This window comes from Ambystoma mexicanum, chromosome 8, assembly GCF_040938575.1.
Source record: "Ambystoma mexicanum isolate Mex_15411 chromosome 8, UKY_AmexF1_1, whole genome shotgun sequence".
NCBI classification, from domain to species: domain Eukaryota; kingdom Metazoa; phylum Chordata; class Amphibia; order Caudata; family Ambystomatidae; genus Ambystoma; species Ambystoma mexicanum.
This window is the reverse complement of record NC_090929.1, coordinates 1,042,115,156-1,042,130,755: the sequence shown is the minus strand read 5'-3', so window position 1 is coordinate 1,042,130,755 and position 15,600 is coordinate 1,042,115,156. Positions and strand designations below refer to the sequence as shown.

Sequence of the window (15,600 nt, the reverse complement as noted above, 5' to 3'; positions counted from 1 at the left end):
GGCATGGTTCCGGATACGGTGCCGGAGGAGATTCTCTCGGGCCATAGCCAAATTGAGGACCTGCGGCAGTCCCTGCACGATGCCAGTGGGCTGGACACCTCTCCGGAGGTGGTTTTGTAGGCCTGAGCCTGGCACTCATGCCGACTCCTCGTACCGGCGCCTTATGTCCAGGGTCACCGAGTACTTGGGATGGTCTGCCCCCCCCAGGGGATTTTCTTCAGGATGACCTTACGGATATCCTAGACCAAGGTCCACCAACTGACCCGGTACTGCCGTTCCATATGGCTCTGCAGAGGAGGGTGGCGGCTGCTTGGACTGCTCCGGAAAGTCTCCCGGCAGTGGGCAAGTCTTTCCCACGAAAATACCGCACAGCCAGTAGCGACCCCTGCTAATTGACCAGGCACCCCACTCCGGAGAGTTTGGTGGTGCAGGCGGCTACGGCCCCGGCAAAGCAGGCGTCGTATCCTACCATCCCTCCTGATAGGGACGACAAGCGTTTTGACGGCTGGGCGAGGAAAGTGTTTTCTTCAGGAGGTATGGTGCTTCAGGCAGCCAACTCAGTTTGTGCCTCGTCATGTTTCACGCACACTTTGTGGAACTGTTTCCTTAGCGGCTGAAGATATTCCCGAAGGGGACGAACGGGATGGTTTCCTTGCCATGGTTCAGGGTGGCAAGGATGCCATGTGTGAGGCCGTTCAGTCGGGTTTGGACATGGCAGATTGCGTCAGCCGGTCCATGGCGGCGAGCACCGTGATACGCAGGTTTGCGTGGTTGCGGAAGTCGGGGTTTGCTCCTGATGTGCAGGCCCGGCTCCTCAACATGCCCTTTGACGGGGGAACATCTTTTTGGCAGCAAGGCTGACGAGAGCCTTGAGAGGTTGCAGACCTCTAAAGCTGCAACAAAGTCGTTGGGTGCTGCAGTTCGCCAACCTCCGCCTTTTCGTCCTAGGGGACAGCAATGGAGGGGAGGTTCTTTTCGTTATTACTCCTCCTTTGGTAAAGCGAGAGGAGCTGCCAGTCAAAAGGGCCACCGTAGGAGTGCCAGAGGTGGAAAACAAGGTACTCGAGGTGCCAAGGCCGCTCGGGCTGTTGCCTCTTTAACCTCGGGCAACGCCGCAGCGCTTCAGCTCAGTCATGAGGCCATGTCCCATGGTTCGCCGGTTGGGGGGAAGGCTGGCGCAGCATCTTGCAGAGTCGCGCTTGTTATTTCAGATGTGTGGGTTCTGGAGATCATAACCCACGGCTACTGTCGGTTGTAGGTCATTTGGTCGAATCTAAATGGTCGACAGGACAAATGGTCGACACCAAAAGGTTGACGGGTCAAATGGTCGAATCTTTTTTTTTGTTTTTTCATTTTTTTGGGGGGGGTCCTCCAACCCCCTTTTTTTTGCTACACACCCCTTTTTTTCCCCTAAACGAAAACCTAAAAAATATATATAAATAAAAAAAAATCGATCATTTGTCTGTCGCCCATTTGTCTGTCGACCATTTGACTAGACACCGCTACTGTCTTCTTTTCCGGCAGAGACCTCGAGACAATCCGCCGGGGAATCTCTCTTTGAAGAGTCCGGATCCGCTCCTTGCGCAGGAAATTCAATCCCTGCTGGAGGAAGGCGCCATAGAACTGGTGCCTGTAGCGGAGAGGAACAAGGGATGGTATTCCCCTTATTTTTTGATTTCCAAGAAATACGGGGGATTGAGACCCATCATGGACTTGCGCGGCTTGAACAAACTCCTAAGGAAGGACAAGTTCAAGATGGTTACTCTCTCTCAAATCCTCCAGGCCCTTCAACTTCAGACTGGCTGGTGTCTCTCGACCTCAAGGACGCTTATTTTCATGTGCCGATACATCCAAAGCTCAAGAAGTACCTGAGGTTCGCGGTTGGCGACTCGCATTTTCAGTTTCGGGTCCTGCCGTTCGGATTGACCTCCGCTCCGAGGATATTCACCAAGCTCATGGTAGTGGTGGCAGCGCACCTCAGGAAAGGGGGGATTCACGTCCACCCCTACCTGGACGATTGGTTGACCAGGGCGCGTTCTCCCGAGCAAGTCCTGGATCATCTGTCAGTCACCTGCCACTCCCTCCACAAGCTGGGCTTCTCCCTCAACTTAATGAAGTCCCATTTGACACCAACTCGGAGGCTCCAGTACATCGGAGCAGTACTCGACACGTCCCTGGGGCAGTGTTTTCCTCCCCAGGTGAGGGCTCATCACATTCAGCAGATGGTGCACAAGTTTCAGCTTGCCAAGAGTCTCCCAGCGTTCGAGTTCTTGAGATTGCTCGGCCTCATGGCATCCTGCATTCTTCTGGTGCCAGAGGCCAGGTTGCGGATGAGATCTTTGCAATGGGCACTCAAGCTCCAGTGGCCTCCTCTGGCAGGATGTCGGACCCTGTTCAGGTGCAGTCCTCGGTCGCACAGGACCTTCTGTGGTGGGCCGTCGAAGACAATTTGATGAAGGGGGCTCCATTTTGGCTACCCTGGCCGGAGGTGACGATCGTGACGGATGCATCCCTCACAGGATGGGGCGCTCATGCCAACGAGTCGACAGTCAGCGGTCGTTGGTCTCCGTCGGAGTCCAGACTCCATATCAATCTGTTGGAGCTGAGGGCCGTCAGGCTAGCCCTGAAGGCTTTTCTGCCGACTGTGCGAGGGAAGAATGTCCTGATCCTGACGGACAACATGGTGGCCATGCACTACCTCAACAAAAAGGGGGGGCAGGGTCACTTCCTCTGTGCAGGGAGGCGATGCAGCTCTGGTTCTGGGCAATCCAGCAGGAAGTTTCGATCTCGGCAGTTCATCTGGCCGGAGACGAAAACGAGACGGCGGACGCTCTGAGCAGGCAGAGCGCGATCTCTCACGAGTGGGAGTTGGATCAGGAGATTCTCCTGGAGATATTTGCCCTTTGGGGGACCCCTCAAGTGGATCTCTTCACCTCCAGTGTCAACCAGAAGTGCGGGAGGTTCTGCTTGCAGGAATTTCCTCCAAAAGGATCCTTAGGAGACGCGTTCGTGGTGGAGTGGTCATTCCCACTGCTGTATGCGTTTCCTCCAGTCCGCGTCATCCCGCAGGTACTGCGGAGGTTACGGAGGTTCGGTTCCCGGATGATCCTCATTGCTCCAGCGTAAGCCCGGAGGACGTGGTACCCGGACCTTCCCGACTGGTCGAACTGCCCTCCACGTCGTCTTCCCTACCGAGAAGATCTGCTCTCACGGGAGGGGGGGGGGGTCAGGTTCTCCATCCAGAGGTCAGATCCCTCAACCTTCACGCTTGGTTTCTGAAAGGTTGAGGTATAAGGATTGGGACCTCCCTGAAGACGTGGTGGAGGTGTTGCTCTCGGCCAGACGGCCTGCAACAAAGTCCCTGTACCGTTGCCGTTGGCCTAAATTCTGCGACTGGTGCAGGGTTAAGAATGTGGATCCTTTTGCATGTGACATTCCCATGGTTCTGTCTTTTTTGCTTTCTTTGGCCCACAGGGGCTTGCCAGTGGGTACCGTTAAAGGTTACCTGGTGGCGCTGTCCATATTTAAGCGCTCGTCTGAAGAGTGTTCCTATTTTAAAATTCCTTTAATTTCTCAGTTTCTGAAAGGGCTCACTAATGTGTTCCCTCCGTCGCCTTTCCAGGTGCCCGGTTGGGATTTGAACCTTGTTCTCAAGTTTCTGATGGATGCTCCGTTTGAGCCTTTGCATTCATTGAGACTGTTAACTCTTAAAACTGTATTTTTGGTTGCGGTCACTTCCGCTCGCAGAGTGAGTGAGTTACAGGCACTTTAGTTAACCCACCCTTCACTGTGTTTCATAAGGACAGGGTTGTCCTTAGAGTTCGTCCTTCCTTCCTTTCTTCCGAAGGTGGTGCGGAATTTCATTTAGGCCAGAAGGTTGTTCTTCTGGCGTTCTATCCTCCTCCACGTCCTGGTAAGGAAGAGGAGAGGCTCCATAGGCTTGATCCTAGGAGAGCGTTAAGCTTTTATATTTCATGCATGTCCCGGGTTAGAGTGGACGATCAACCGTTCATTGGTTACGCTGGAAAGCGTTTGGGACAAGCTGTGACGAAACAGACTTTGTCTCGCTGGATTATTTTGGCTATCTCTGAGTGTTACCACTTGGTGGGTAAGGACCCACCGGTCGGCTTGCGGGCCCATTCTACCAGGGGTATGGTTGCCTCTACTGCCCTACAGAGGGGTGTTCCTATTTGTAACATCTGTGATTCAGCCACGTGGGCTTCGGTACATACTTTTGTACGTCACTACTCCCTCGATTCCATCCGTGGGCAGGATCTGGCCTTTGACAAGGCGGTCCTTTACTCCGCAATTTGATTGGGCATTCTAAATTTCTGTTTTCGTTCATCAGCAACTAACAAGCGGCCTGTTAGGGCCGTGTTGAACAAAGAACTTGATAAAGGAAACAATCTGCAAACTAACAGTCAGTAAAACACCACCGCCTCGAATCAGATGAAACAAGCAATAGCAGTCTTGTTTCCTCCTCAGAAATAGATCTACGTGACCTGTCAACATACTCAGCAGACGCCGATGACCAAGACGTGCCAACAAATAATGGCCGTCCGACTGTGAGTTTGGGCGTCCAGTGGACTTCATCTGCCGAAAATCAGCAACAATCAAAGATAATATCCGGGACTCAATCAACTAGACATATCCTCTCAAAAGAAAAGGTAACATCAACCTTGAGAGCACCGTCAATACTTGCTTCAAAGTTAAATCCAAAATTGACATCCAATCAGAGGTACGCAAAAACCCAATATTCATCTAGGGTACATCGTACCAAAAATCAAATAACCAATACTCGACTCTGGAAATTATGCTTTCAAAATATTCAAACAGACGAAAATTAGGTCAACCTAAACAGAGCCAATGTTATGAAATTGTTTGCTTGCGTTCCAGCTCTGCGGACAATATCTTCGGCTGATATAAAGATCGTCGAATATCCAACTGAGTTAACTTCGGATCAAGTATTATTACATATTGGTTCCTCGGCGGTGAAAAACTTGTTATTGCAAGCAATAGAAGATCTACTCATATTTGGTTTCGATCTAACTCTGGAACCTGAGCATGAACTTCAAAAAGAATCCTCGGGGCCAGATGCCTGCGGAAATGCAAAAGGCTTGGACAAACAACGAACTACACTGCGGAAATCATTGGCTTACTCTCTGGCAAAATATGAGAGCCGGACCCAGAAATCACTCCTCAAAACTCGGTCAGGAATGTTTCCCGCCAGTGACAAGCATCAATAACAATGATTGAAGACGATCAACTCAGCCCAAACTGTGCTATCTTGGAATACACGAGGCTTCGTCCATCTGTTTAACAACTTCGAGGTGCCAATGGAAAACATCTTTGCTGTATGCCTACAGGAAACATGGCTACGTGAGCCACCAACCCGTGATGGTTTCAGTACATTCCTAAATCCTGCAGGGAAAAATCCCACTGATCGCACATTTTCTGGTTTAGTTACCCTATTGAAGGTCTATAATTGGATGACGCAGCTGGAATCGTTAAACCCGAATCCTTTTGTTCAGGGCACTCTAGTCCAAATAAAATCTACACCGAATACGGAGAATCAACATCTACTACTAATAAATGGATCCTGGAATCCCGCTATGATTTCCTCAAACGATTTCATCAGTGCCGTAACAACCTTAATCGATGACACATCATTGAAATATCACAATATATCTATAATGATATGTGGGGATCTAAATTGTAGTTGGCAATGTAACAAAGACAAACACGCTGAAGCCTCCAGATGCTGTAATTAAGAGGACAATTATGGAATGACGCACTATCAATAAGGAACTGCACAATGGTCAACGGGAAAACCAAGGGAGATGACCCTTGTAATCCAACTTGCCGAGGTCCACACAGCCGAAAACACATTGGACTACATTTGGATTTCTCAAAATCTGTTCGAACGAGTGGCCTCCTTAAATGTAATCCCAATGACCAACAGCGATCACGACCTCCTCCACCTAGTCTGGGAGACTGATTGGAGAGTATCCCCCGATAAATATGATGTACAACTTACATCAAATGCGGCAGGAAATCGCTTGAGGATCAACAGGTCTCAGATCGGAAAACTCTATCGACCTAAACAAGGGGAACCAGGTGAACACTATGTCCCCCTGTTACTAGACCTCAAGCAGAAAACGGCAGATTCCCGAGTACTTGGCCATTCAAACAAACACTTGTTCAGCAATGTCATCGTACATGCTAAAAGGGAACTAAGACAAGACTTGCGTCAGATAAAGAAAATGAAGATACCATCTGATAGCATGGCAACCAAAGTGAAAGCAAGACGTCAAGCCTATCGACATTGGCTAAAAGCGCACTTAGTGACGATAGAGCAAAACTGCACTGAATTGATGTTAAAACTGCTTATCACCAAAAACACGCGCGATATCTGGGCCATCTTAAACAATGGAAACAAAAAAGCTGTGCCAATAATCGTTAATTCAATTGACGGTACAAAATGGACAAAGTACTTTGGAAATATTTACAAAAAACCTATGGAAGACACCCTAGTTCAAGCAAGTGAGTCAGCATCAGCTTGGGACATAACACCACTAAGCGACGAAATTGAACCCGTAATACAAAATTTAAAAAATTCGAGAGCAGCTGGCCCGGACCGAATTTCAAACATCATGCTGAAGGAAAATAAAGAACACTGGGCCAAGCTCATCAAATCCCTGTTTGGAAGAGTGTCAAAAAGCAAGTGCATTCCAGACTCATGGTTAAAAGCTATTGTGGTTCCCATTTACAAGAAGGGCGATAGAAATGACCCGGCGAATTATCGTCCCATCGCCCTCCTCGATACAATCGGGAAAGTCTTTGGCTCGTTTCTTCGAAAGAGACTTGCCACTTAGGCCTCCATGTCAGGGAAATGCGACATTCGACAAACAGGCTTTACCGAGTGTGTTGGGGTCGATGCAAACTTGCTTCTACTAAATGTCCTAAAATTGGAAGCTCTTCTTGCAAAGAGGAAAATCTTTTTTGCTTTCATAGACTTGAGGCAAGCCTTTGATACAATAAATCGCCAGAAATTGTGGTCAAAGTTACAAAAGTGGGATTGTCCATCATCGATCTTGGAGCCACTTAAAGCTCTTCATTCTAACACGGTCCAGATAAGGTTTAATCAACAAGGCGAGTTAAGCCTGCCGATAACTACATACAAAGACGTCAACCAAGGCTGCCCGTTAGCTGCTGAACTATTCAAACTTTTCATAGCTGACCTGCCTGAATGGCTAGACCCAGTGCCGGGTTTCTCGCCCAAGATCAACAACACCCCAATCAGATGCCTCATCTATGCAGATGATATAGTGTTAACTGATTACACGCAGATCGGCCTACAGCGTCTCTTGACACGATTGAACAAATACATGGATACTAATGAGTTGTTGATAAACCATGAAAAAACAAAGGTTATGAGTATTGGTCACACGCTCAGCAGGTCTGATAAAAAATTCAAATGGCATATTGCAAACGACCATCTGAGTATCGTAAAATCTATAAGATACTTGGGTGTGGTATTTAATGACTCCATCTGCGAAACTCCGTGGACCAAAGACTTGATCAACAGAACAATTAAACTTGGCCTACAAGGAGCTGAGATTAATCATGACTATGGGAAATTCACCATCGCGCCAATAATGACATTCTATCTCCAGAAGTTTATCCCGACAATTGTATTCGGTGCCGAAGCTGGATGGAACCTGGACCATCGTCTCTGGAACAGATTGGAAGGCATCTTCTGGAGACGCGCCCTGCGGCTTCCTCATTACATCTCTGTATCTGCACTGAGATATGAACTTGCAATCAATTCACTTTACATGACAGTTATTTGGAAACCTCTCGCGACTTTAAGGAAAATGTACCTCAGTTCAAAAATACCGGCATATCAAATATTTAAGATTGAAAGCGTTGAGATGCAATCCAAACTAATTCTAACCTGGAAGCAAAAACTGGAGCTTATTATGGAAGCCGCAAACATAAGTAGACCCGAGTTAATCAACTGTCCCCAACACGCTAAAAAAAATTAGAAAAATGGGATTGGATTCAAAACATCGAAAAACGCCTACAACTCAAAACTGCGCTTCCACTAGGCCCAGGAGCAATCAAACTTCACAACCCACCGAAATACTTATTAGACTGCTCCTCACGCCATCACAGAAATAAGTTCCTAAAATTCAGGCTGAATGCCCTAAAGAATCGGGAAATGCTCTGGATAAGATGGAACAAAGATATCACAGATGACAAATGCAGATTTTGTGGAACCGGTGAAACCGAGTCCTTAAAACACTTGATAATTGCCTGTACAGGTACACCTAGCCAGCGGACTCTGCATCTGAACAGCTTTAAACCCCAGACCAATGACATGAATGAATGGTGGGCATATGTCTGTGCCGGTCGAAACATCAAACTATCATGCAGGATAATTGACTATCTTGACAGATGGCGGGTAGCCTGTTCCAACAAGGATTAATCGCCAGCGGAATGGAACGCATTCCGCAAGGAGATGATGGCGATTTTCGAATCGCAGGGCACCGTTCCGTCCGCGCCTTTAAGAGAAGCCGGCAAGGGAAGAGCTAGGGCCACCGCTCGCACGCCTTTGGGCTCGGGCGGTCGGCGCAAGCATCAGGAGCCGTCGAGTTCCCGATCAGACAAGGTTGATCGCCATAGCCTTGCCAGGTCCAGGTCCCGGTCCTCGACGCCCTTGAGACCATCGGAGCCTGTGAGGCCTTCTAAGAAGGTATAGACGGCGTCAGCGCCATGTCCGTCGAGGGACTCTCTCGAGGGTCCGGCTCTGAGGAAGTCGTTGATGCCATCGGCGTCGAGGCCGTCGAAGGACACGCTCGGGGCTCCGGCCTCGAAGCCGTTGTCGCAGTCATCGGTGCCTCGCTCAACGTCGACACCTATTCCATCGGCACCCTCGATGCCTTTTGAGGAGAATTTGCCGTAGGTGCCCCGAAGGACGGTGGAAACTCTGAGGAAGGCTCTCTGTAAATCGGTGAGGCCTGTATTTGAGCCTTTTTCTGTACCCTCATCCAGAGATTTATTCCAGCCTTTGGATTACATTTCAGAGGTAGAAGAAGGGTCAGATGAGGAGGGTTTGTACCTCCTGAGGTTCCTGATGACCTGTTGTCTGGTCACAGCCAGATTGAAGACCTGCGTCAGTCCTTACATGACGCCAGTGGTCTGGACACCTCTCCGGAAGTTGAGTTTAGCAGGCCTGAGCCTGGTACACATGCTGAGTCCTCGTACAGGCGTCTCGTGTCGAGGATGACTGAGTACTTGGGGTGGTCTGCTCCACCTGTGGATTTTCTGCAGGATGACCTGACAGATATATTGGACCAAGGGCCACCCACTGACCCAGTGCTACCATTTCATATGGCTTTACAAAGAAGGGTGGCTGCGGCTTGGACTGCTCCAAAGAGTCTCCTGGCAGTGAATAAGTCGCTACTGAAAAAATACCGTCCAGCCAGTGGCGACCTCTGCTACTTGTCTACGCACCCCACTTTGGAGAGTTTGGTGTTGCAGGTGGCTACGGCCCCAGCGAAGCAGGCTGCGTACCCTATCCTCCCTCCGGCGCTCTGATGGTTGGGCGAAGAAAGTATTTTCATCTGGGGGTATGGCTTTAAAGGCAGCCAACTCCGTTTATGCCTTGGCAAGATTCACTCACACTCTGTGGAATTGTGTGTCTTTGGCGGCTGAACATATTCCCGAAGGGGAGGAACAGGATGGTTTTCTTGCCCTCGTTCAGGATGGCAAGGATGCCATATGTGAATCCATTCAGTCGGGTCTGGACGTGGCAGACTGTGTCAGCTGGTCCATGGCGGCGAGCACCGTGATGTGCAGGTTTGCGTGGTTGCGGAAGTCGGGGTTTGCTCCTGATGTACAGTGCTGGCTTCTCAACATGCCCTTTGATGGTGTCCATCTTTTTGGCAGCAAGGCTGACAAGAACTTTGAGAGGTTGCAGACCTCCAAAGCTGCAGCGAAGTCGTTGAGCGCTGCAGTACGTCAACCGCCGCCTTTTTGTCCTAGGGGACAGCAATGGAGGGGAGGTTCCTTTCGATCCTACTCTTCCTTTGGTAGATTGAGGGGAGCTGCCAGTCAAAGGGCCCAACGTAGGAGTACCAGAGGTGGAAAACAAGGTACTCGAGGTGCCAAAGCCGCTTGGGCAGTTGCCTCTTTGCCCTCAGGCACTGCCGCAGCCGCTTCCGCTCAGTCATGAGGCCATGTCCCATGGTTCGCCGGTTGGGGGAAAGCTGGCGCAGTATCTGGTAGAATGGCGTGCCATTACTTCAGATGTGTGGGTTCTGGAGATCATAGCCCCCACGGCTACTGTCTTCCTTTCCGGCAGAGGCCTCACGACAATCCACCGGGGAAGCTCTCTTTGAAGAGTCCGGATCCGCTCCTTGCGCAGGAAATCCTTTCCCTGCTGGAGAAAGGTGCCATAGAACTGGTGCTTGTAGCGGAGAGGAACAAGGGATGGTATTCCCCATATTTTTTGATCCCGAAAAAAACGGGGGATTTAGACCCATCATGGACTTGCGTGGTTTGAACAAGCTCCTTAGGAAGGACAAGATCAAGATGGTTACTCTTTCTCAAATCCTCCAGGCCCTTCAACATCAGGTTTGGTTGGTGTCTCTGGACCTCAAGGATGCTTACTTTCATGTGCCGATTCATCCCAAGCACAGGAAGTACCTGAGGTTCGCAGTTGGCAACTCGCATTTTCAGTGTCGGGTCCTACCGTTCGGATTGACCTCTGCCCCGAGGGACTTCACCAAGCTAATGGTGGTGGTGGCAGCGTAACTCAGGAAAGGGGGGATTCACGTCTATCCCTACCTGGACGATTGGTTGACCAGGGCGCGCTCTCCTGAGCAAGCCCTGGATCATCTGTCTGTCACCTGCCACTCCCTCCACAAGCTGGGCTTCTCCCTCAACTTAAAGAAGTCTCATTTGACACCTACCCAGCCGCTCCAGTACATCGGAGCAGTGCTCGACACATCCCTGGGGCAGTGATTGCCTCCCTAGGTGAGGGCTCATCACATTCTGCAGATGGTGGACAAGTTTCAACGTGCCCAGAGTCTCCTGGCGTTCGAGTTCTTGAGGTTGCTCGGCCTCATGGCATCCTGCATTCTACTGGTGCCAGAGGCCAGGCTGTGGATGAGATCTCTGCAGTGGGCTCTCAAGATGCAGTGGTCGCAGTCCTCCGGCAGGATGTCGGATCCCGTTCAGGCGCCGCCATCGGTTGCCCAGGATCTTCTGTGGTGGGCCGACGAAGGCAATCAGATGAAGGGAGCGCCATTTTGACTACCCTGGCCGGAGGCGACGATCGTGACGGACGCATCCCTCACGGGATGGGGCGCTCATGCCAACGAGTCGACAGTCAGCGGTCTGTCTGCCAAGCCACATTTCACTGACTGTGTTCCTTAAGGACAGGGTTGTCCTTAGGGTTCGTCGTCCTTTTCTTCCGAAGGTTGTGTCGGAATTTCATTTGAGCCAGAAAGGTAATTCTTCCGGCGATCTAGCCTCTTCGCATCCTGTTAAGGAAGAGGAGAGGCTCAGAGGAGAGGCTCCATAGGTTGGATCCGAGGAGAGCTTGGAGCTTCTATCTCTCACGGATGTCCCGGGTCAGAGTGGACGATTACCTTTTTGTAGGATACGCTGGAAGGCGTTTAGGTCAAGCTGTTACCAAGCAGACCTTGTCCAGATGGATCATTTTGACAATCTCTGAATGTTACCGTTTGGTGGGTAAGGACCCTCTGGTAGGCTTACTGGCCCATTCTACTAGGGGTGTGGCTGCCTCTACTGCTCTGCAGAGGGGTGTTCCCATTCGTAATATTTGTGAAGCAGCCACATGGGCCTCTGTCCATACTTTTGTAAAACACTATTCCCTGGGCTCTATTCATGGGCAAGATTTGGCCTTTGGTAAGGCGGTCCTCTATTCTGCTATGTGATTGGGCATTCTAAAATCCAAAATTCTTTTCCCACCTCCATATGTTGGTACTGCTTTGGGAGTCTGTCAGAGATGTGGAATACGTCGGAGGACACAATCCCCTCGAAGAACAAGTTACTTTCTTACCTGGTAATGTTCTTTCAATGGGATGTTCCTCAGATGTATTCCACATCGAACCCTCCCAGCCTGCCCTCTACAGAATTTCTTATGCGATTGCAGCTTACGTTCCGCAAGGCTTTCTGTAGTCATGCTGGCAGAAGATTGGTGCCACACGTTCTGGGAAAAAACTACAACTGAGGCTACGGGCGTCGTGCGTCCTACATAAAACATCCGGTGATGTCGGCTCTCGACAGAGGCCCTCGAGGGACAGCGTATCGACATCATCAACGCAGGACACCGCGCCGAAAAATGTTCCGAAGCAGCACAGCTGTGGACATTACTGTCAGAGATGCGGAATACGTCGGAGGAACATCCCATCGAAAGAACGTTACCAGCTAAGAAAGTAACTTGTTCTTCCCTGGTGAAGTGGAGAAAGGTGGAAATTATTAATAAGAGAGAAAATGTGGACGTCATAATGTTGCAAGAGACTCCTATTCGAAAGATGGACAAGGCGGTGGGCAGAATACGTATGGTTGATATATTATAACCTTCCAATACAGTAGGCATAACGCTGGGGGTAATGATAGGCTTCAAAAATGTGTTAAAGGGGACGGTCCAGAAACAAAAAGCGGACACAGGGGGTAGATATGTGTTTGTACAATTGCAAATGGAATACAAATGGATCACATTGGCGACAGTGTATGCACCACAGTAGCATTTATGAGAGATGTTTTAAGCAAGTTGGAAGACTGCAAGCGGCGATATAATACTTTCTGGGGATTTTAATATAGCTTGGGATCCCAGATTGGATAGGAGTGGTGTAGGGGGGAAAGGTATAATTCAACCTTGTCGAGAATTAAAAAAGAGCTTTGAGAATTGGGCATTGAGGGATGTGTGGAGGATGAAGAATGGAGATGAGACGGTATATATGTGTTTTTCACATGTTTATCATTCTCTATCGAGACTAGATTATGTCTGGGTAACGGCTAAACACATGGGAGAGGTGAAGGATGGGGGATCGATCCTCTGTCGGATCATGCTCCCCTTATGGTTAGATTTAGGGATATTGGCCCACGGTTAGGGTTGTGGGCTTGGACATTTCCTAGAGATCTGCTGAGTGACGAGAGGGTTGTTGATGATATACGGTCTAAAATAGAAGAATATTTCCTCATAAACGCAGCCCAAGCGTTGTCACCTGAATCTGTATGCGATGCTTTTAAGGCAGTGATTCGAGGAGAGCTTATAGCACTTAAAATACAGAGAGATAAATGGAGGGCAAAGATGGAAGAAGACTTAGAATCACAGGTTGGGATGCTCAAACGGCTATTGCCAGTATGAGAACGTGGGCGTTAACCAATTGAGAAAGTTGAATAGTCAATTACGTTTTTTAAGGACAGGGATGGCTGGGAGATCGTTACTGATGACCAGACAAAGGTATTATATCCGGGCCAAGAAAGCGGACAAACTGTTGGCTCGTCAGCTGAAAGGCGCGGAAGCAGCAAAAATGATGCAGCAAATTGTACAATTAGATGGGTCAATGATCGCAGGAACGAAGGAGATTACGGACGCATTCGCCCAGTATTATGAAGCTTTATATGCATCAGACCATCCGGGTGATGTAGAGATAAAAAGATATTTGAGCTCAATTAATCTGCCTAAAATAACTCGGAAAGATCAGGAACATTTAGATATTGAAATAAGTGAGCAAGAAATGTTAACAGCGATAAAAGCTTTACCGATGAATAAAGATCCAGGAACTGATGGGTTCCCGGCAGTTTATTATAAGAAATATGCCAAGCAGTTGGCCCGATATTGAAGGACTTGTTTAATGTGCTATGGGCTAAAGGTTCAGTGACGGCAACAATATCGGAAGCTAAGGTGGTGGTCTTTGGTAAACCTGGGAAAGATCTGGCGAGATGTGGGTCATTTAAACCCATTCTAAACATTGATGCAAAGTTGTACATGAGTATTCAGGCTGCAACGTTGGCAGTGTTGATACATATGGATCAATCAGGGTTTATAACAGGTAAACAAACGTCGGATAACATCAGACGGGTGTCTCACCTTTTGGAAAAGATACACATTAAACAGATTCCTGCAGTAATGGTTTCATTAGATGCCGAAAAGGTGTTTAATCGTTTAGAATGGCCTTTTTAATTAAGGGTAATGGGACAAATGGGTATGGGGACCAAATTTATTCGAATGGTGCTGGCTAATTATCAGACTTCCTTATTACGATTGGCAATTAACAAACAGCTTTCACGTAGTATAATAGGCAGAGGTACCCATCAGGGGTGTCCGTTATCCCCCCTCTTATATGCTATATATTTTGGCATTTTTATGTAGGATCAGGACGGGAGAGGAAATACAGGGTATTAGGTTTTGGAGCGAGATACATAAGGTTGCAGCCTTCGCAGATGATATGTTGTTAATGATGTAAGACCCTAAACAGTCAATATTGGCATTATTGGAGGAATTAGCGGAAATTGAAAGGGTAGCAGGGCTGAAGGTCAACATGGGAAAGTCTGAGCTTTTGGACTTGGGTTTACTTCCTTCTCAGGAGGCGCCGACTTCCTACTCCCCCTTCATATTGGGGGATAACTATATCAAATATTTGGGAGTTAATATAACAAGGACGTTGTCTGTTATATGAGTACAATTATTCACAAACGCTACAAAAGGTGAGAAAGCATTTGTGGAAATGGACCCCGATGCAAATATCATGGCTGGGAAGGATATCTACGATTTGAAATGGTGACTCCCCCTCGGTTATTGTATACATTTCAGAATCTTCCTGTAAAAGTTCCTAGGTCCTATTTTAAGGCACTCAATAAACAGATCATGAGATTAGTATGGTGGAATAAGACGCTGAGACCGGCCTTTTGGGTCTTAACGGCGGCCAAAGAAAATGGGGGAACAGGGATCATCTTATAGGTAAAGGGGCTCTATCTACTCGTCTGTCACCATTCATTCCTTTGTTTGAGAATTCCCAATTCTATCCAGGGATGGTGAGGGGCTCATTTAAACAATGGTGAAGTGTTGGCTGTACAAAGATTGAGGATATGGTGCAGGGAGGGGCTATTTTACTGTTTGAGGAATGGAAGCAGAGAATGGGATTAAAGGAAAAGGATAGATTGGGGTATTATCAAATACGACATTGGCTAACTAGACCAGAGGTGTGGGACGCTCTGGGGAGAGGGCTTACGTCATTTGAGAAATGTATCCTCAACCATTCAGGGAATAGACAAATGGTGTCAAAGGTATATTCGATTCTGCGTGATGAGAAGGGACAGACCTGGGGATACATGCACAAATGGGGAAAAACACTGGAAATAGACCTACCGAGGAAATATTGGGAACATCTATGGGAAAATATACCCAAATTAACGAGATATATACAGATAAGGAGGCATGGTATAGGGTCATGTATCAATGGCATTACACTCCTGAGAAATTACACACATTTTTCTGACTTCTTCAGAGGACTGTTGGCGAAGGTGTGGAGAATGGCAGCATATTTGGTGCACATGTCC

General features: G+C 48.5%; 1 protein-coding gene across 1 annotated transcript in view; it reads left to right on the top strand.

Moving 5' to 3' along the window:
• The window catches only part of POLR3A (RNA polymerase III subunit A), a 1,042,059-nt gene that overhangs the window by 967,332 nt on the left and 59,127 nt on the right, over nucleotides 1–15,600 (top strand). The window lies entirely within an intron of this gene.